General features: G+C 41.8%; 6 non-coding genes across 6 annotated transcripts; all 6 read left to right on the forward strand.

Moving 5' to 3' along the window:
* Positions 1–2,007: 2,007 nt before the first annotated feature.
* On the forward strand, positions 2,008–2,079 carry TRNAE-UUC (transfer RNA glutamic acid (anticodon UUC)). The gene has a single exon. It is a non-coding gene; the product is annotated as a tRNA-Glu (tRNA).
* A 2,457-nt stretch (positions 2,080–4,536) lies between these two features.
* TRNAE-UUC (transfer RNA glutamic acid (anticodon UUC)) lies at positions 4,537–4,608 on the forward strand. The gene has a single exon. It is a non-coding gene; the product is annotated as a tRNA-Glu (tRNA).
* Positions 4,609–5,800: 1,192 nt separating this feature from the next.
* Positions 5,801–5,872, forward strand: TRNAE-UUC (transfer RNA glutamic acid (anticodon UUC)). The gene has a single exon. It is a non-coding gene; the product is annotated as a tRNA-Glu (tRNA).
* Positions 5,873–7,065: 1,193 nt separating this feature from the next.
* On the forward strand, positions 7,066–7,137 carry TRNAE-UUC (transfer RNA glutamic acid (anticodon UUC)). The gene has a single exon. It is a non-coding gene; the product is annotated as a tRNA-Glu (tRNA).
* A 1,195-nt stretch (positions 7,138–8,332) lies between these two features.
* On the forward strand, positions 8,333–8,404 carry TRNAE-UUC (transfer RNA glutamic acid (anticodon UUC)). Its single transcript has one exon. It is a non-coding gene; the product is annotated as a tRNA-Glu (tRNA).
* Positions 8,405–21,551: 13,147 nt separating this feature from the next.
* Positions 21,552–21,623, forward strand: TRNAE-UUC (transfer RNA glutamic acid (anticodon UUC)). Its single transcript has one exon. It is a non-coding gene; the product is annotated as a tRNA-Glu (tRNA).
* Positions 21,624–22,282: the final 659 nt, after the last annotated feature.

Below are 22,282 nucleotides of genomic sequence, written 5' to 3' on the forward strand. Positions count from 1 at the left end.
CATTTAAACCCTTTTAAGGCATATTGCTGATATCAAAGAAGGCCACGCCACCTTTGCAAAAACTTACTTCCTCCAAGAGCACTTTAGAACGGGTGCTTTTAGCTTCCACAAGGTTGCCAAAACCTTTCTTTTCGGTGATAGATTTTACTCCCAAGTATCTTTTGGACACAAGGAACATGACGGCAAAGGTGCCAAAAGGTCTCCAAAAATGCCGGCATTTCATTATATGGGAAAATCAGTCAATCAAAAGATTCTCCAGAGAAGGTAAACGATTTACCATTTAACCAGGCATGGCAAGGGTTTGCATTTGGCGTATTGCTTAAGGTTCTTCTTGATTTTTCACTCAGGTGGTAGAACATCATGCTTGGTGGCTTTCTTTTCTTGACCTAATGCAGCCTATCAATGAAGTGCTGTGATATATTTATTCCAGAAGATGTATGAAGAATCTTGCGAAGTGTGGAGTTTGTGAGCTCCCAAACATAGCTCAATGTTTAACCCCGTTCCAAAGAGGATAATGCCTTTTTGCAAGAGCTTCCTTTTCTTGCATAATCTTCAGGCAACCTTCTCCTTATGTCAACCGATCCGTGTCAAAATAAGTTAAGCTTTTCACTTGGTCTGGCATTTAGGATTCCTGTTTTTTCAGACATAGAGATGAAAACTAATCATTTTAGGAAACCTTTCAAAATGCCAAGAACTTTTGGTTGTCTTGTGTTACCCTCTCTAGAGCACAGGTGATAGAGCTTCCCATATGGTCTAGCGGTTAGGCTTCCTGGTATTCACCCAGGCGGCCTTGGTTTGACTCCCGGTATGGGAATTGTCCTTAGCTTTTCTTCTTTAGTCACCTTTTAATCTCACCCATATAAGTAGATGTCTCCGGTTTACTATTCTATCCGCACTGGATTGAAGATTGCTCCTAGTCAGATTATAGAAATAAACATCGTATTCCAATACATCCTGGATGAGAGAATTTACTACACGTAACATTTTATGTGCACAGAACAGGACTTTTCTAAAGAACACATCAACATTCAATAAACAAAATGTTATTATTTGGCAGGGAAAAAAATGACTTTCGCTTGAAATGGAAATTGTTGCTTCTGCCTAAAGCACAATAAAGCGGCCCTTGAGGATTATATGCAGATAGATTAGTTTTTTTTACCAATCCAGGACCTTCCAATGAAGTCATGTCTTGCAAACATGTCAAAAAATTAGATTCAATGCACCTTGCATTAACATCAAGACACTGACGCTCTAATAGTTTTACTCGTTTAAACCCTTTTAAGGCATATTGCTAATATCAAAGAAGGCCACGCCACCTTTGCAAAAACTTACTTCCTCCAAGAGCACTTTAGAACGGGTGCTTTTAGCTTCCACAAGGTTGCCAAAACCTCTCTTTTCGGTGATAGATTTTACTCCCAAGTATCTTTTGGACACAAGGAACATGACGGCAAAGGTGCCAAAAGGTCTCCAAAAATGCCAGCATTTCATTATATGGGAAAATCAGTCAATCAAAAGATTCTCCAGAGAAGCTAAACGATTTATCATTTAACCAGGCATGGCAAGGGTTTGCATTTGGCGTATTGCTTAAGGTTCTTCTTGATTTTTCACTCAGGTGGTAGAACATCATGCTTGGTGGCTTTCTTTTCTTGACCTAATGCAGCCTATCAATGAAGTGCTGTGATATATTTATTCCAGAAGATGTATGAAGAATCTTGCGAAGTGTGGAGTTTGTGAGCTCCCAAACATAGCTCAATGTTTAACCCCGCTCCAAAGAGGATAATGCCTTTTTGCAAGAGCTTCCTTTTCTTGCATAATCTTCAGGCAACCTTCTCCTTATGTCAACCGATCCGTGTCAAAATAAGTTAAGCTTTTCACTTGGTCTGGCATTTAGGATTCCTGTTTTTTCAGACATAGAGATGAAAACTAATCATTTTAGGAAACCTTTCAAAATGCCAAGAACTTTTGGTTGTCTTGTTTTACCCTCTCTAGAACACAAGTGATAGAGCTTCCCATATGGTCTAGCGGTTAGGATTCCTGGTTTTCACCCAGGTGGCCCGGGTTCGACTCCCGGTATGGGAATCGTCCTTGGCTTTTCTTTTTTAGTCACCTTTTAATCTCACCCATATAAGTAGATGTCTCCGGTTTACTATTCTATCCGCACCGGATTGAAGATTGCTCCTAGTCAGATTATAGAAATAAACATCGTAGTCCAATACATCCTGGATGAGAGAATTTACTACACTTTACATTTTATGTGCACAGAACAGGACTTTTCTAAAGAACACATCAACATTCAATAAACAAAATGTTATTATTTGGCAGGGAAAAAAATGACTTTCGCTTGAAATGGAAATTTTCGCTTCTGCCTAAAGCACAAGAAAGCGTCCCTTGAGGATTATATGCAGAGAGATTAGTTTTTTTACCAATCCAGGACCTTCCAATGAAGTCATGTCTTGCAAACATGTCAAAAAATTAGATTCAATGCACCTTGCATTAACATTAAGACACTGACGCTCTAATAGTTTTACTCGTTTAAACCCTTTTAAGGCATATTGCTGATGTCAAAGAAGGCCACGCCACCTTTGCAAAAACTTACTTCCTCCAAGAGCACTTTAGAACGGGTACTTTTAGCTTCCGCAAGGTTGCCAAAACCTCTCTTTTCGGTGATAGATTTTACTCCCAAGTATCTTTTGGACACAAGGAATATGACGGCAAAGGTGCCAAAAGGTCTCCAAAAATGCCAGCATTTCATTATATGGGAAAATCAGCCAATCAAAAGATTCTCCAGAGAAGGTAAACGATTTACCATTTAACCAGGCATGGCAAGGGTTTGCATTTGGCGTATTGCTTAAGGTTCTTCTTGATTTTTCACTCAGGTGGTAGAACATCATGCTTGGTGGCTTTCTTTTCTTGACCTAATGCAGCCTATCAATGAAGTGCTGTGATATATTTATTCCAGAAGATGTATGAAGAATCTTGCGAAGTGTGGAGTTTGTGAGCTCCCAAACATAGCTCAATGTTTAACCCCGTTCCAAAGAGGATAATGCCTTTTTGCAAGAGCTTCCTTTTCTTGCATAATCTTCAGGCAACCTTCTCCTTATGTCAACCGATCCGTGTCAAAATAAGTTAAGCTTTTCACTTGGTCTGGCATTTAGGATTCCTGTTTTTTCAGACATAGAGATGAAAACTAATCATTTTAGGAAACCTTTCAAAATGCCAAGAACTTTTGGTTGTCTTGTGTTACCCTCTCTAGAGCACAGGTGATAGAGCTTCCCATATGGTCTAGCGGTTAGGCTTCCTGGTATTCACCCAGGCGGCCTTGGTTTGACTCCCGGTATGGGAATTGTCCTTAGCTTTTCTTCTTTAGTCACCTTTTAATCTCACCCATATAAGTAGATGTCTCCGGTTTACTATTCTATCCGCACTGGATTGAAGATTGCTCCTAGTCAGATTATAGAAATAAACATCGTATTCCAATACATCCTGGATGAGAGAATTTACTACACGTAACATTTTATGTGCACAGAACAGGACTTTTCTAAAGAACACATCAACATTCAATAAACAAAATGTTATTATTTGGCAGGGAAAAAAATGACTTTCGCTTGAAATGGAAATTGTTGCTTCTGCCTAAAGCACAATAAAGCGGCCCTTGAGGATTATATGCAGATAGATTAGTTTTTTTTACCAATCCAGGACCTTCCAATGAAGTCATGTCTTGCAAACATGTCAAAAAATTAGATTCAATGCACCTTGCATTAACATCAAGACACTGACGCTCTAATAGTTTTACTCGTTTAAACCCTTTTAAGGCATATTGCTAATATCAAAGAAGGCCACGCCACCTTTGCAAAAACTTACTTCCTCCAAGAGCACTTTAGAACGGGTGCTTTTAGCTTCCACAAGGTTGCCAAAACCTCTCTTTTCGGTGATAGATTTTACTCCCAAGTATCTTTTGGACACAAGGAACATGACGGCAAAGGTGCCAAAAGGTCTCCAAAAATGCCAGCATTTCATTATATGGGAAAATCAGTCAATCAAAAGATTCTCCAGAGAAGCTAAACGATTTACCATTTAACCAGGCATGGCAAGGGTTTGCATTTGGCGTATTGCTTAAGGTTCTTCTTGATTTTTCACTCAGGTGGTAGAACATCATGCTTGGTGGCTTTCTTTTCTTGACCTAATGCAGCCTATCAATGAAGTGCTGTGATATATTTATTCCAGAAGATGTATGAAGAATCTTGCGAAGTGTGGAGTTTGTGAGCTCCCAAACATAGCTCAATGTTTAACCCCGCTCCAAAGAGAATAATGCCTTTTTGCAAGAGCTTCCTTTTCTTGCATAATCTTCAGGCAACCTTCTCCTTATGTCAACCGATCCGTGTCAAAATAAGTTAAGCTTTTCACTTGGTCTGGCATTTAGGATTCCTGTTTTTTCAGACATAGAGATGAAAACTAATCATTTTAGGAAACCTTTCAAAATGCCAAGAACTTTTGGTTGTCTTGTTTTACCCTCTCTAGAACACAAGTGATAGAGCTTCCCATATGGTCTAGCGGTTAGGATTCCTGGTTTTCACCCAGGTGGCCCGGGTTCGACTCCCGGTATGGGAATCGTCCTTGGCTTTTCTTTTTTAGTCACCTTTTAATCTCACCCATATAAGTAGATGTCTCCGGTTTACTATTCTATCCGCACCGGATTGAAGATTGCTCCTAGTCAGATTATAGAAATAAACATCGTAGTCCAATACATCCTGGATGAGAGAATTTACTACACTTTACATTTTATGTGCACAGAACAGGACTTTTCTAAAGAACACATCAACATTCAATAAACAAAATGTTATTATTTGGCAGGGAAAAAAATGACTTTCGCTTGAAATGGAAATTTTCGCTTCTGCCTAAAGCACAAGAAAGCGTCCCTTGAGGATTATATGCAGAGAGATTAGTTTTTTTACCAATCCAGGACCTTCCAATGAAGTCATGTCTTGCAAACATGTCAAAAAATTAGATTCAATGCACCTTGCATTAACATTAAGACACTGACGCTCTAATAGTTTTACTCGTTTAAACCCTTTTAAGGCATATTGCTGATGTCAAAGAAGGCCACGCCACCTTTGCAAAAACTTACTTCCTCCAAGAGCACTTTAGAACGGGTACTTTTAGCTTCCGCAAGGTTGCCAAAACCTCTCTTTTCGGTGATAGATTTTACTCCCAAGTATCTTTTGGACACAAGGAATATGACGGCAAAGGTGCCAAAAGGTCTCCAAAAATGCCAGCATTTCATTATATGGGAAAATCAGCCAATCAAAAGATTCTCCAGAGAAGCTAAACGATTTACCATTTAACCAGGCATGGCAAGGGTTTGCATTTGGCGTATTGCTTAAGGTTCTTCTTGATTTTTCACTCAGGTGGTAGAACATCATGCTTGGTGGCTTTCTTTTCTTGACCTAATGCAGCCTATCAATGAAGTGCTGTGATATATTTATTCCAGAAGATGTATGAAGAATCTTGCGAAGTGTGGAGTTTGTGAGCTCCCAAACATAGCTCAATGTTTAACCCCGTTCCAAAGAGGATAATGCCTTTTTGCAAGAGCTTCCTTTTCTTGCATAATCTTCAGGCAACCTTCTCCTTATGTCAACCGATCCGTGTCAAAATAAGTTAAGCTTTTCACTTGGTCTGGCATTTAGGATTCCTGTTTTTTCAGACATAGAGATGAAAACTAATCATTTTAGGAAACCTTTCAAAATGCCAAGAACTTTTGGTTGTCTTGTTTTACCCTCTCTAGAGCACAGGTGATAGAGCTTCCCATATGGTCTAGCGGTTAGGATTCCTGGTTTTCACCCAGGCGGCCCGGGTTCGACTCCCGGTATGGGAATTGTCCTTAGCTTTTCTTCTTTAGTCACCTTTTAATCTCACCCATATAAGTAGATGTCTCCGGTTTACTATTCTATCCGCACCGGATTGAAGATTGCTCCTAGTCAGAGTATAGAAATAAACATCGTATTCCAATACATCCTGGATGAGAGAATTTACTACACGTAACATTTTATGTGCACAGAACAGGACTTTTCTAAAGAACACATCAATATTCAATAAACAAAATGTTATTATTTGGCAGGGGAAAAAATGACTTTCGCTTGAAATGGAAATTTTCGCTTCTCCTAAAGCACAATAAAGCAGCCCTTGAGGATTATATGCAGATAGCTTAGTTTTTTTTTACCAATCCAGGACCTTCCAATGAAGTCATGTCTTGCAAACATGTCAAAAAATTAGATTCAATGCACCTTGCATTAACATCAAGACACTGACGCTCTAATAGTTTTACTCGTTTAAACCCTTTTAAGGCATATTGCTGATATCAAAGAAGGCCACGCCACCTTTGCAAAAACTTACTTCCTCCAAGAGCACTTTAGAACGGGTGCTTTTAGCTTCCACAAGGTTGCCAAAACCTTTCTTTTCGGTGATAGATTTTACTCCCAAGTATCTTTTGGACACAAGGAATATGACGGCAAAGGTGCCAAAAGGTCTCCAAAAATGCCAGCATTTCATTATATGGGAAAATCAGCCAATCAAAAGATTCTCCAGAGAAGCTAAACGATTTACCATTTAACCAGGCATGGCAAGGGTTTGCATTTGGCGTATTGCTTAAGGTTCTTCTTGATTTTTCACTCAGGTGGTAGAACATCATGCTTGGTGGCTTTCTTTTCTTGACCTAATGCAGCCTATCAATGAAGTGCTGTGATATATTTATTCCAGAAGATGTATGAAGAATCTTGCGAAGTGTGGAGTTTGTGAGCTCCCAAACATAGCTCAATGTTTAACCCCGTTCCAAAGAGGATAATGCCTTTTTGCAAGAGCTTCCTTTTCTTGCATAATCTTCAGGCAACCTTCTCCTTATGTCAACCGATCCGTGTCAAAATAAGTTAAGCTTTTCACTTGGTCTGGCATTTAGGATTCCTGGTTTTTCAGACATAGAGGTGAAAACGAATCATTTTAGGAAACCTTTCAAAATGCCAAGAACTTTTGGTTGTCTTGTTTTACCATCTCTAGAGCACAGGTGATAGAGCTTCCCATATGGTCTAGCGGTTAGGATTCCTGGTTTTCACCCAGGCGGCCCGGGTTCGACTCCCGGTATGGGAATTGTCCTTAGCTTTTCTTCTTTAGTCACCTTTTAATCTCACCCATATAAGAAGATGTCTCCGGTTTACTATTCTATCCGCACCGGATTGAAGATTGCTCCTAGTCAGATTATAGAAATAAACATCGTATTCCAATACATCCTGGATGAGAGAATTTACTACACGTTACATTTTATGTGCACAGAACAGGACTTTTCTAAAGAACACATCAATATTCAATAAACAAAATGTTATTATTTGGCAGGGGAAAAAATGACTTTCGCTTGAAATGGAAATTTTCGCTTCTGCCTAAAGCACAATAAAGCAGCCCTTGAGGATTATATGCAGATAGCTTAGTTTTTTTTTTACCAATCCAGGACCTTCCAATGAAGTCATGTCTTGCAAACATGTCAAAAAATTAGATTCAATGCACCTTGCATTAACATCAAGACACTGACGCTCTAATAGTTTTACTCGTTTAAACCCTTTTAAGGCATATTGCTGATATCAAAGAAGGCCACGCCACCTTTGCAAAAACTTACTTCCTCCAAGAGCACTTTAGAACGGGTGCTTTTAGCTTCCACAAGGTTGCCAAAACCTTTCTTTTCGGTGATAGATTTTACTCCCAAGTATCTTTTGGACACAAGGAACATGACGGCAAAGGTGCCAAAAGGTCTCCAAAAATGCCAGCATTTCATTATATGGGAAAATCAGTCAATCAAAAGATTCTCCAGAGAAGCTAAACGATTTACCATTTAACCAGGCATGGCAAGGGTTTGCATTTGGCGTATTGCTTAAGGTTCTTCTTGATTTTTCACTCAGGTGGTAGAACATCATGCTTGGTGGCTTTCTTTTCTTGACCTAATGCAGCCTATCAATGAAGTGCTGTGATATATTTATTCCAGAAGATGTATGAAGAATCTTGCGAAGTGTGGAGTTTGTGAGCTCCCAAACATAGCTCAATGTTTAACCCCGTTCCAAAGAGGATAATGCCTTTTTGCAAGAGATTCCTTTTCTTGCATAATCTTCAGGCAACCTTCTCCTTATGTCAACCGATCCGTGTCAAAATAAGTTAAGCTTTTCATTTGGTCTGGCATTTAGGATTCCTGTTTTTTCAGACATAGAGATGAAAACTAATCATTTTAGGAAACCTTTCAAAATGCCAAGAACTTTTGGTTGTCTTGTTTTACCCTCTCTAGAGCACAGGTGATAGAGCTTCCCATATGGTCTAGCGGTTAGGATTCCTGGTTTTCACCCAGGCGGCCTGGGTTCGACTCCCGGTATGGGAATTGTCCTTAGCTTTTCTTCTTTAGTCACCTTTTAATCTCACCCATATAATGGAAAATTTATTCATACTTACCGTAATTTTCTTTTCCTGGTTATATGCCATGGCAGCACAACATTGGGTAGCTCCTCCCTATCCCCATTGGACAGGAATAATAATTAAGCCGTATAAGTACCACCTCCTGCCCCTCCTTCCCCAGTCACGTGTTCCAGCAATATCCCCGGGCGGGACCCTTGTGCTGCCATGGCATATAACCAGGAAAAGAAAATTACGGTAAGTATGAATAAATTTTCCATTTTCCTGGCCATATCCATGGCAGCACAACATTGGGTAATACCCAAGCAATAAAACCAGGGAGGGAAAGAGACACAGACTCAAAAAATTTCATAAATGCAAAGTGTATTAACACCACAACAAGTGACAGACACAGAGATCAGGAATTAGATACAGACAGGACTGATTTAGCAAATTGATCAGACAACCCTGCTCTAACATCAATCTGGTAGCTCCTAATGAAAGTGTTAGAGGAAGACCATGTAGCCGCCTTACAGATGAGTTCAGGGGAGACATTAGCAGCGGCTGCCCAGGAAGATGAGAGAGCCCTAGTGGAATGGGCTTTAAGACCCACAGGGACCGGATATCCGGCGGACTGATAAGCCAGAATGATAGCCGCTACTATCCATCGGCTAATGGCAGATTTGGGAGCTTGAGAGCCCTTTTTACAGCCGCTATGAAGAACGAAGAGACTGTCAGAAGAACGCCAATCAGAAGTCCTATCGATATACATCCGGAGGCATCTCACTAGATCCAGAGAGGACAGGTCAGCAGAATTCCCCATTCCATGGGCGTCCGACCTCAGAGACGGAAGAACAATATCCTCGTTGATGTGGAAGGAGGAAGTAACTTTGGGTCGAAACACTGGAACAGTACGGAGGACCACTCTGTCCTTGTGGAAGATAGTAAAAGGCTCTTTGATGGACAGAGCACTGAGCTCAGAAACTCTCCTGCCAGAGGCTAAGGCCACCAGCAAGGCAGTCTTAATAGAGAGAACCTGTAGGGAAACTGAATCAAACGGTTCAAAAGGTTTCAACTTCATGGCATCCAGAACCAGAGGGAGACTCCAGGAAGGGACAAACGGTTTAATAGGAGGTTTCATGTGAAGGACACCCTTGATGAATCTGATGATATCCGAGTCCAGAGCCCATCTATTACTGGTCAGGGCGGACAAGGCTGAAATGTGTACCTTGAGAGTGTTATAGCTCAGTCCTTTCTCAAGGCCTGATTGCAAGAAATCCAAAATATGGGAGGAGGAGGGATTCTGGACATCCACATTACTGTGAAGGGCCCAGTTGGAAAAAACTTCCCATACTCTATAATAAGTGGCCGAAGTGGAATGCTTACGAGCCCTCAGCATAGTATCAATCACGGTCTGGGAGAACCCTCTATTCAACAGCCGGTTCCTTTCAGTTTCCAAGCCATAAGGTTGAGAGAGACAGGGTCTGGATGAATGACAGGACCCTGGAACAGAAGATCCGCAACTTTGGGGAGTGGGAGAGGAGGTTCCACCGAAAGACTCAGAAGCAGAGGAAACCAAGGTCTCCGAGGCCAATAAGGCGCAATCAGGATGAGAGACACCCGCTCCGATCTCAGCTTCCTCAGGAGTGGTAGGATTAGTGGAAACGGGGGGACGCATAGCCCATTGAGAACCTCCAGGGGCTTGATAAGGCATCTCTTCCCAATGCCAGGTGGTCCTCTTCCTTTGTGAAGAAAAGGGCTACCTTGCTGTTGGCCCGAGAGGCTAGAAGGTCCACTTGAGGCAGACCCCACTTGTCCACAATCATGCGGAACACCCTGTGAGCCAGGCACCATTCCCCCGGATCTATTCTGGATCTGCTGAGGAAATCTGCCAGTTGATTCCGTTTCCCTGGGAGATGAATGGCTACAATGCCCGCCAGGTTTCTCTGAACCCACCACATCAGGTGATTCATCAGTACCATCATCTTGCAGCTCCTGGTACCCCCTTGGTGATTGACATAGGACACTACGGTGGAGTCGTCCGTCCTTATCTTTACCCATTGACCCTTGAGCTGGGTCGAGAAGTGTTTCAAAGCTTTGAGGACAGCCAGAAGTTCCAGCAGATTGGAATGAACCTTGCTTGTCTCGAAATTCCATTCTTCCTGCGCAAAGTGGTGGAGATAATGAGCGCCCCAACCCCACTGGCTGGCGTCCGTTGTCACGGTCCTCCATGCGATATCCCCTAATGGAAAGCCATTGGCTAGGTGCTTTCTGTTCAGCCACCAGATCAGAGAATGGCGTACCTTCAGGGGAAGCTTGATGGGCTGGAACAGGTTCCCGGATAAGAAACGACTCAGGAAGTTGGCCTGGAATGGTCTCATCCTCCACTGAGCCCATTTCGTCAGACCTATTGTGGAGGACATAGAACCAAGGAGGCTCATCACCGCCTTTGCAGGGGCAACCGGGGAATTCAGCATTCTCCTCAATAACTTTCTGAGTTTCAGAATTCTCACTGATGAGAGCTGGACAGTACCCTTTAGGGTGTCGAAATGGGCACCTAAGTAAACCATAGATTGAGTCGGGTGGAGGTGGCTTTTCTTGGTGTTGATCTTCCAGCCGTGGGCTTGCAGAAACTGAATGCTGGTGATAGCTTGGGATGTCACAGAATCCACGTCGTTTCCCAAGATTAAAACGTCGTCCAGATAATGGTAAATAGCAATGTTTTGCTTTCTGAGCTCCGCGATGAGAACAACCAGGACCTTTGTAAACGTCCTCGGGGCAGTGCTCAGTCCAAAGGGGAGGGCCCTGAACTGGAAATGACCTTCCTCTACAGCAAACCTCAGGAACTTCTGATGGATTCGGGCAATGGGTATGTGAAAATATGCGTCTAGTAGATCTATAGACAGCATCCATTGGTTGGGTGACACAACCTTTATTATAGACTGCAGAGATTCCATCTTGAATCTGCGAACGTGCAGATGCTTGTTCAGCCTGTGCAGATCCAGAATGGGTCTCCAACCCCCTGAGGATTTCCTTGTCAAGAAGATGTGAGAGTAGAATCCTTGAGTTCTTTCGCCTGCCGGTACTTGGACGATGACCTTCTCCTTCTGCAAGGAATGGACGAAATTTCGTAGAGCCATGCATTTTTCCCTGTCCCCTGGCCATTTTGTGAGGTGAAAGGATCGGTTGGGAGGATGCTTGAAGAATTCTAGTAGGTAACCTCTCCGAATAATATCCAGCACCCAAACGTCGCTTGTAGAGATGGTCCATCTCGAAAGATATTGGAGAAGACAAGCCCCGACACCTTCGGTTTTGGGCCGTACGTAGTCATAGATTCTTCTGGTCCTTAGAGGAAGACGACCCGCGAGACCTGCCTCCTCTGTACCCAGAAGGGGCACCTCTCCTCGGTTGGAATCGGGAGTATTCCCTACCCGGCTTGTAGGACCTACTGTCACGAAAGGAATGGTACTCTTTCCGGGCGCGAAAGGATCCTTTATACTTCCTCTCTTGGGGTAAAAAGGCTTTATTCCCTTCAGCCGCCCTCTTGATGCACTCATCCAAATTCTTGCCGAATAACATGTTTCCGTGAAATGGGAGAGAACACAAACTATTCTTGGAGGAAGCATCGGCCGCCCAAGACCTGAGCCAGAGCGCCCGCCTGGAGGAAACCGAGAAGGACATATTTCTAGCAAGGTTTCTCACCAGATCCACTGCGGCCTCCGAAGAGAAATCAATCGCTAGACGCATATCCTTCAGGGCATCAACAATAGAGGAACGGCTCCTGCCCCTCTTGATGTCCCCTTCCAGCTCCTGTAGCCAAACCTTCATAGCTCTTGAAACAGACGTGAGAGCAACGGCAGGGTGGAGACTCGTGCCTGAGGCTACATAGGACTTAGACAGGCAGTATTCCATCTTACGATCCATTGGATCCCTGAAGGAGCCTGCATCATCCACTGGCAGGGTAGTGCGCTTGGCTAGCCTAACCACCGCAGCATCAACCTTGGGTGGAAAATCCCATGTTTCAGCATCTTTGGGATCAAACGGATATAATCTGGAGAATTTCCCTTTAGCAGAGGATCTCCTATCGGACCTGGACCATTCTTCTTTAATAAGGTCACTAATAGTGGTATGCACAGGGAAAGCCGCTCTTTTCTTTCTAAGATCTGAGAAATAGCGGTTAGATGTAGAGGGTTCCTCCTCCGAGGGCTCTTTCAAAGTAAGGGTTTCTCTGACCCGAGCAATCAAATGATCCACCTCCGCAGGTATCAGGAAGTCAGGATCAGGCAAAGCATCCTCCTCCGAGGAAAAAGCCAAGTCTCTCAGCGAAGCCGTGTCCATGAACTCCTCCTCCGAGTTATCAGGAGACCAATCTGACGGCTCAGAATATCTAGGTCGCTTGTGGGTCTTACCAACCTCTTTGATGCCCCGGGCAACTGCATGCTTGATAAGCTGCTTAAAGTCAGGTGTTAACTGAGAAGGTCCAGCGGCTGCTGAGAGACAATTCGAACAGAGACGTTTCCCTTCTATGGCTCTGTTATCACAGGATACACACAGCGTCCTTTTGGGCGACTTCCCTTTGGACGATCCTGAAGTCTTTGTACTTTTATCACTGAAATACACCAAACGTGAATATTAGTACCTTACCACTCTTTTAGATATCAAAGTATCAATAAATTCCAAAATTGGATGGCTTACCTATATCGCTTAGATTGTGACCTACTATGATGAGAAGATTCTGATTCTCTAGATCCTGAGCGCGAATCCATCTATAAATAATAGATGAAACAGCGACACTATAACCCAGAAGAAAAACTACAGGAAACCAACAAAGAGAAAGGAAAAGAACTTACTTTAGAAGAAAAAGACGAAGAATCAACAATCCACAGAACTCAACGGTGCCAGAAACTCTCCAGGAAGCAGAAAATTCAAATTTGACAAAAAAGGAGGCCTGGCGCTTTAAGAAGGCGTCTGACGTCATCGCGCATGCGCAGATGACCGAAAAGACGCGCGAAACGGCCAGATTTGCGCGCGAATTCCGCGCATGCGTCCCAGAGTCCCCAGAACCGCGCAGGCGCCCAGGAGACCCATACACGCCGCGCAAGCGACGCCTACACGCCGCGCGGGCGCTACACGCCGCGCGGGCGCACAGGAGACGCCTACACACCGCGCGGGCGCACAGGAGGTTCCCGACAGCCATGCAGGGAGACCCCAGAACGCTCAACGAAAAAACTTTCCAAAAGAAAGGAAAACCAACAGGTAAAATAAAATAATATTACCTTGAGCCTGGTGGGAGGATACCAACCCGGAAACCAGTCGCAATCCATGTACCTTTCCATGTCATCACTGGAAAAATGGAGAGAAAAAACCCCCGGTCACTAAAGGGGTTTTCTCCAGGGGGACACCTTTGCGCAGGGCCGTATACTGGAGACTTCCCAGGGGAGAGAGGGTGAACTCCCCAAGGGCCAGAGGAACTAATCCTCAGGTAAGCCATAAAAGAAAAAATTTAGCAGTCTGAAAAGACCGACATGTCCTAGGGATAGGACAGGAAAAAAAGACTGGGGAAGGAGGGGCAGGAGGTGGTACTTATACGGCTTAATTATTATTCCTGTCCAATGGGGATAGGGAGGAGCTACCCAATGTTGTGCTGCCATGGATATGGCCAGGAAAAGTAGATGTCTCCGGTTTACTATTCTATCCGCACCGGATTGAAGATTGCTCCTAGTCAGATTATAGAAATAAACATCGTATTCCAATACATCCTGTTTGAGAGAATTTACTACACGTTACATTTTATGTGCACAGAACAGGACTTTTCTAAAGAACACATCAACATTCAATAAACAAAATTTTATTATTTGGCAGGAAAAAAATGACTTTCGCTTGAAATGGAAATTTTCGCTTCTGCCTAAAGCACAATAAAGCGGCCCTTGAGGATTATATGCAGAGAGATTAGTTTTTTTACCAATCCAGGACCTTCCAATGAAGTCATGTCTTGCAAACATGTCAAAAAATTAGATTCAATGCACCTTGCATTAACATTAAGACACTGACGCTCTAATAGTTTTACTCGTTTAAACCCTTTTAAGGCATATTGCTGATATCAAAGAAGGCCACGCCACCTTTGCAAAAACTTACTTCCTCCAAGAGCACTTTAGAACGGGTACTTTTAGCTTCCGCAAGGTTGCCAAAACCTCTCTTTTCGGTGATAGATTTTACTCCCAAGTATCTTTTGGACACAAGGAACATGACGGCAAAGGTGCCAAAAGGTCTCCAAAAATGCCAGCATTTCATTATATGGGAAAATCAGCCAATCAAAAGATTCTCCAGAGAAGCTAAACGATTTACCATTTAACCAGGCATGGCAAGGGTTTGCATTTGGCGTATTGCTTAAGGTTCTTCTTGATTTTTCACTCAGGTGGTAGAACATCATGCTTGGTGGCTTTCTTTTCTTGACCTAATGCAGCCTATCAATGAAGTGCTGTGATATATTTATTCCAGAAGATGTATGAAGAATCTTGCGAAGTGTGGAGTTTGTGAGCTCCCAAACATAGCTCAATGTTTAACCCCGTTCCAAAGAGGATAATGCCTTTTTGCAAGAGCTTCCTTTTCTTGCATAATCTTCAGGCAACCTTCTCCTTATGTCAACCGATCCGTGTCAAAATAAGTTAAGCTTTTCACTTGGTCTGGCATTTAGGATTCCTGTTTTTTCAGACATAGAGGTGAAAACTAATCATTTTAGGAAACCTTTCAAAATGCCAAGAACTTTTGGTTGTCTTGTGTTACCCTCTCTAGAGCACAGGTGATAGAGCTTCCCATATGGTCTAGCGGTTAGGCTTCCTGGTATTCACCCAGGCGGCCTTGGTTTGACTCCCGGTATGGGAATTGTCCTTAGCTTTTCTTCTTTAGTCACCTTTTAATCTCACCCATATAAGTAGATGTCTCCGGTTTACTATTCTATCCGCACTGGATTGAAGATTGCTCCTAGTCAGATTATAGAAATAAACATTGTATTCCAATACATCCTGGATGAGAGAATTTACTACACGTTACATTTTATGTGCACAGAACAGGACATTTCTAAAGAACACATCAACATTCAATAAACAAAATGTTATTATTTGGCAGGGAAAAAAATGACTTTTGCTTGAAATGGAAATTGTCGCTTCTGCCTAAAGCACAAGAAAGCGGCCCTTGAGGATTATATGCAGATAGATTAGTTTTTTTTACTAATCCAGGACCTTCCAATGAAGTCATGTCTTGCAAACATGTCAAAAAATTAGATTTAATGCACCTTGCATTAACATCAAGACACTGACGCTCTAATAGTTTTACTCGTTTAAACCCTTTTAAGGCATATTGCTGATATCAAAGAAGGCCACGCCACCTTTGCAAAAACTTACTTCCTCCAAGAGCACTTTAGAACGGGTGCTTTTAGCTTCCACAAGGTTGCCAAAACCTTTCTTTTCGGTAATAGATTTTACTCCCAAGTATCTTTTGGACACAAGGAACATGACGGCAAAGGTGCCAAAAGGTCTCCAAAAATGCCAGCATTTCATTATATGGGAAAATCAGTCAATCAAAAGATTCTCCAGAGAAGCTAAACGATTTACCATTTAACCAGGCATGGCAAGGGTTTGCATTTGGCGTATTGCTTAAGGTTCTTCTTGATTTTTCACTCAGGTGGTAGAACATCATGCTTGGTGGCTTTCTTTTCTTGACCTAAAGCAGCCTATCAATGCAGTGCTGTGATATATTTATTCCAGAAGATGTATGAAGAATCTTGCGAAGTGTGGAGTTTGTGAGCTCCCAAACATAGCTCAATGTTTAACCCCGCTCCAAAGAGGATAATGCCTTTTTGCAAGAGCTTCCTTTTCTTGCATAATCTTCAGGCAACCTTCTCCTTATGTCAACCGATCCGTGTCAAAATAAGTTAAGCTTTTCACTTGGTCTGGCATTTAGGATTCCTGTTTTTTCAGACATAGAGGTGAAAACAAATCATTTTAGGAAACCTTTCAAAATGCCAAGAAATTTTGGTTGTCTTGTGTTACCCACTCTAGAGCAAGGGTGACAGAGCTTCCCATATGGTCTAGCGGTTAGGATTCCTGGTTTTCACCCATGCGGCCCGGTTTCGACTCCCGGTATGGAAATTGTCCTTAGCTTTTCTTCTTTAGTCACCTTTTGTTCTCACCCATATAAGTAGATGTCTCCGGTTTACTATTCTATCCGCACTGGATTGAAGATTGCTCCTAGTCAGATTATAGAAATAAACATCGTATTCCAATACATCCTGGATGAGAGAATTTACTACACGTTACATTTTATGTGCACAGAACAGGACATTTCTAAAGAACACATCAACATTCAATAAACAAAATGTTATTATTTGGCAGGGAAAAAAATGACTTTCGCTTGAAATGGAAATTGTCGCTTCTGCCTAAAGCACAAGAAAGCGGCCCTTGAGGATTATATGCAGATAGATTAGTTTTTTTTACTAATCCAGGACCTTCCAATGAAGTCATGTCTTGCAAACATGTCAAAAAATTAGATTCAATGCACCTTGCATTAACATCAAGACACTGACGCTCTAATAGTTTTACTCGTTTAAACCCTTTTAAGGCATATTGCTGATATCAAAGAAGGCCACGCCACCTTTGCAAAAACTTACTTCCTCCAAGAGCACTTTAGAACGGGTACTTTTAGCTTCCGCAAGGTTGCCAAAACCTTTCTTTTCGGTGATAGATTTTACTCCCAAGTATCTTTTGGACACAAGGAACATGACGGCAAAGGTGCCAAAAGGTCTCCAAAAATGCCAGCATTTCATTATATGGGAAAATCAGTCAATCAAAAGATTCTCCAGAGAAGCTAAACGATTTACCATTTAACCAGGCATTGCAAGGGTTTGCATTTGGCGTATTGCTTAAGGTTCTTCTTGATTTTTCACTCAGGTGGTAGAACATCATGCTTGGTGGCTTTCTTTTCTTGACCTAAAGCAGCCTATCAATGCAGTGCTGTGATATATTTATTCCAGAAGATGTATGAAGAATCTTGCGAAGTGTGGAGTTTGTGAGCTCCCAAACATAGCTCAATGTTTAACCCCGCTCCAAAGAGGATAATGCCTTTTTGCAAGAGCTTCCTTTTCTTGCATAATCTTCAGGCAACCTTCTCCTTATGTCAACCGATCCGTGTCAAAATAAGTTAAGCTTTTCACTTGGTCTGGCATTTAGGATTCCTGTTTTTTCAGACATAGAGGTGAAAACAAATCATTTTAGGAAACCTTTCAAAATACCAAGAACTTTTGGTTGTCTTGTGTTACCCACTCTAGAGCAAGGGTGACAGAGCTTCCCATATGGTCTAGCGGTTAGGATTCCTGGTTTTCACCCATGCGGCCCGGTTTCGACTCCCGGTATGGGAATTGTCCTTAGCTTTTCTTCTTTAGTCACCTTTTGTTCTCACCCATATAAGTAGATGTCTCCGGTTTACTATTCTATCCGCACCGGATTGAAGATTGCTCCTAGTCAGAGTATAGAAATAAACATCGTATTCCAATACATCCTGGATGAGAGAATTTACTACACGTAACATTTTATGTGCACAGAACAGGACTTTTCTAAAGAACACATCAATATTCAATAAACAAAATGTTATTATTTGGCAGGGGAAAAAATGACTTTCGCTTGAAATGGAAATTTTCGCTTCTCCTAAAGCACAATAAAGCAGCCCTTGAGGATTATATGCAGATAGCTTAGTTTTTTTTTACCAATCCAGGACCTTCCAATGAAGTCATGTCTTGCAAACATGTCAAAAAATTAGATTCAATGCACCTTGCATTAACATCAAGACACTGACGCTCTAATAGTTTTACTCGTTTAAACCCTTTTAAGGCATATTGCTGATATCAAAGAAGGCCACGCCACCTTTGCAAAAACTTACTTCCTCCAAGAGCACTTTAGAACGGGTGCTTTTAGCTTCCACAAGGTTGCCAAAACCTTTCTTTTCGGTGATAGATTTTACTCCCAAGTATCTTTTGGACACAAGGAACATGACGGCAAAGGTGCCAAAAGGTCTCCAAAAATGCCAGCATTTCATTATATGGGAAAATCAGTCAATCAAAAGATTCTCCAGAGAAGCTAAACGATTTACCATTTAACCAGGCATGGCAAGGGTTTGCATTTGGCGTATTGCTTAAGGTTCTTCTTGATTTTTCACTCAGGTGGTAGAACATCATGCTTGGTGGCTTTCTTTTCTTGACCTAATGCAGCCTATCAATGAAGTGCTGTGATATATTTATTCCAGAAGATGTATGAAGAATCTTGCGAAGTGTGGAGTTTGTGAGCTCCCAAACATAGCTCAATGTTTAACCCCGTTCCAAAGAGGATAATGCCTTTTTGCAAGAGCTTCCTTTTCTTGCATAATCTTCAGGCAACCTTCTCCTTATGTCAACCGATCCGTGTCAAAATAAGTTAAGCTTTTCACTTGGTCTGGCATTTAGGATTCCTGTTTTTTTCAGACATAGAGGTGAAAACAAATCATTTTAGGAAACCTTTCAAAATGCCAAGAAATTTTGGTTGTCTTGTGTTACCCACTCTAGAGCAAGGGTGACAGAGCTTCCCATATGGTCTAGCGGTTAGGATTCCTGGTTTTCACCCATGCGGCCCGGTTTCGACTCCCGGTATGGAAATTGTCCTTAGCTTTTCTTCTTTAGTCACCTTTTGTTCTCACCCATATAAGTAGATGTCTCCGGTTTACTATTCTATCCGCACTGGATTGAAGATTGCTCCTAGTCAGATTATAGAAATAAACATCGTATTCCAATACATCCTGGATGAGAGAATTTACTACACGTTACATTTTATGTGCACAGAACAGGACATTTCTAAAGAACACATCAACATTCAATAAACAAAATGTTATTATTTGGCAGGGAAAAAAATGACTTTCGCTTGAAATGGAAATTGTCGCTTCTGCCTAAAGCACAAGAAAGCGGCCCTTGAGGATTATATGCAGATAGATTAGTTTTTTTTACTAATCCAGGACCTTCCAATGAAGTCATGTCTTGCAAACATGTCAAAAAATTAGATTCAATGCACCTTGCATTAACATCAAGACACTGACGCTCTAATAGTTTTACTCGTTTAAACCCTTTTAAGGCATATTGCTGATATCAAAGAAGGCCACGCCACCTTTGCAAAAACTTACTTCCTCCAAGAGCACTTTAGAACGGGTACTTTTAGCTTCCGCAAGGTTGCCAAAACCTTTCTTTTCGGTGATAGATTTTACTCCCAAGTATCTTTTGGACACAAGGAACATGACGGCAAAGGTGCCAAAAGGTCTCCAAAAATGCCAGCATTTCATTATATGGGAAAATCAGTCAATCAAAAGATTCTCCAGAGAAGCTAAACGATTTACCATTTAACCAGGCATTGCAAGGGTTTGCATTTGGCGTATTGCTTAAGGTTCTTCTTGATTTTTCACTCAGGTGGTAGAACATCATGCTTGGTGGCTTTCTTTTCTTGACCTAAAGCAGCCTATCAATGCAGTGCTGTGATATATTTATTCCAGAAGATGTATGAAGAATCTTGCGAAGTGTGGAGTTTGTGAGCTCCCAAACATAGCTCAATGTTTAACCCCGCTCCAAAGAGGATAATGCCTTTTTGCAAGAGCTTCCTTTTCTTGCATAATCTTCAGGCAACCTTCTCCTTATGTCAACCGATCCGTGTCAAAATAAGTTAAGCTTTTCACTTGGTCTGGCATTTAGGATTCCTGTTTTTTCAGACATAGAGGTGAAAACAAATCATTTTAGGAAACCTTTCAAAATACCAAGAACTTTTGGTTGTCTTGTGTTACCCACTCTAGAGCAAGGGTGACAGAGCTTCCCATATGGTCTAGCGGTTAGGATTCCTGGTTTTCACCCATGCGGCCCGGTTTCGACTCCCGGTATGGGAATTGTCCTTAGCTTTTCTTCTTTAGTCACCTTTTGTTCTCACCCATATAAGTAGATGTCTCCGGTTTACTATTCTATCCGCACCGGATTGAAGATTGCTCCTAGTCAGAGTATAGAAATAAACATCGTATTCCAATACATCCTGGATGAGAGAATTTACTACACGTAACATTTTATGTGCACAGAACAGGACTTTTCTAACGAACACATCAATATTCAATAAACAAAATGTTATTATTTGGCAGGGGAAAAAATGACTTTCGCTTGAAATGGAAATTTTCGCTTCTCCTAAAGCACAATAAAGCAGCCCTTGAGGATTATATGCAGATAGCTTAGTTTTTTTTTACCAATCCAGGACCTTCCAATGAAGTCATGTCTTGCAAACATGTCAAAAAATTAGATTCAATGCACCTTGCATTAACATCAAGACACTGACGCTCTAATAGTTTTACTCGTTTAAACCCTTTTAAGGCATATTGCTGATATCAAAGAAGGCCACGCCACCTTTGCAAAAACTTACTTCCTCCAAGAGCACTTTAGAACGGGTGCTTTTAGCTTCCACAAGGTTGCCAAAACCTTTCTTTTCGGTGATAGATTTTACTCCCAAGTATCTTTTGGACACAAGGAACATGACGGCAAAGGTGCCAAAAGGTCTCCAAAAATGCCAGCATTTCATTATATGGGAAAATCAGTCAATCAAAAGATTCTCCAGAGAAGCTAAACGATTTACCATTTAACCAGGCATGGCAAGGGTTTGCATTTGGCGTATTGCTTAAGGTTCTTCTTGATTTTTCACTCAGGTGGTAGAACATCATGCTTGGTGGCTTTCTTTTCTTGACCTAATGCAGCCTATCAATGAAGTGCTGTGATATATTTATTCCAGAAGATGTATGAAGAATCTTGCGAAGTGTGGAGTTTGTGAGCTCCCAAACATAGCTCAATGTTTAACCCCGTTCCAAAGAGGATAATGCCTTTTTGCAAGAGCTTCCTTTTCTTGCATAATCTTCAGGCAACCTTCTCCTTATGTCAACCGATCCGTGTCAAAATAAGTTAAGCTTTTCACTTGGTCTGGCATTTAGGATTCCTGGTTTTTCAGACATAGAGGTGAAAACTAATCATTTTAGGAAACCTTTCAAAATGCCAAGAACTTTTGGTTGTCTTGTGTTACCCTCTCTAGAGCATAGGTGATAGAGCTTCCCATATGGTCTAGCGGTTAGGATTCCTGGTTTTCACCCAGGCGGCCCGGGTTCGACTCCCGGTATGGGAATTGTCCTTAGCTTTTCTTCTTTAGTCACCTTTTAATCTCACCCATATAAGAAGATGTCTCCGGTTTACTATTCTATCCGCACCGGATTGAAGATTGCTCCTAGTCAGATTATAGAAATAAACATCGTATTCCAATACATCCTGGATGAGAGAATTTACTACACGTTACATTTTATGTGCACAGAACAGGACTTTTCTAAAGAACACATCAATATTCAATAAACAAAATGTTATTATTTTGCAGGGGAAAAAATGACTTTCGCTTGAAATGGAAATTTTCGCTTCTGCCTAAAGCACAATAAAGCAGCCCTTGAGGATTATATGCAGATAGCTTAGTTTTTTTTTACCAATCCAGGACCTTCCAATGAAGTCATGTCTTGCAAACATGTCAAAAAATTAGATTCAATGCACCTTGCATTAACATCAAGACACTGACGCTCTAATAGTTTTACTCGTTTAAACCCTTTTAAGGCATATTGCTGATATCAAAGAAGGCCACGCCACCTTTGCAAAAACTTACTTCCTCCAAGAGCACTTTAGAACGGGTGCTTTTAGCTTCCACAAGGTTGCCAAAACCTTTCTTTTCGGTGATAGATTTTACTCCCAAGTATCTTTTGGACACAAGGAACATGACGGCAAAGGTGCCAAAAGGTCTCCAAA

This window comes from Pelobates fuscus, chromosome 3 (genome assembly GCF_036172605.1).
Source record: "Pelobates fuscus isolate aPelFus1 chromosome 3, aPelFus1.pri, whole genome shotgun sequence".
NCBI classification, from domain to species: Eukaryota; Metazoa; Chordata; class Amphibia; order Anura; family Pelobatidae; genus Pelobates; species Pelobates fuscus.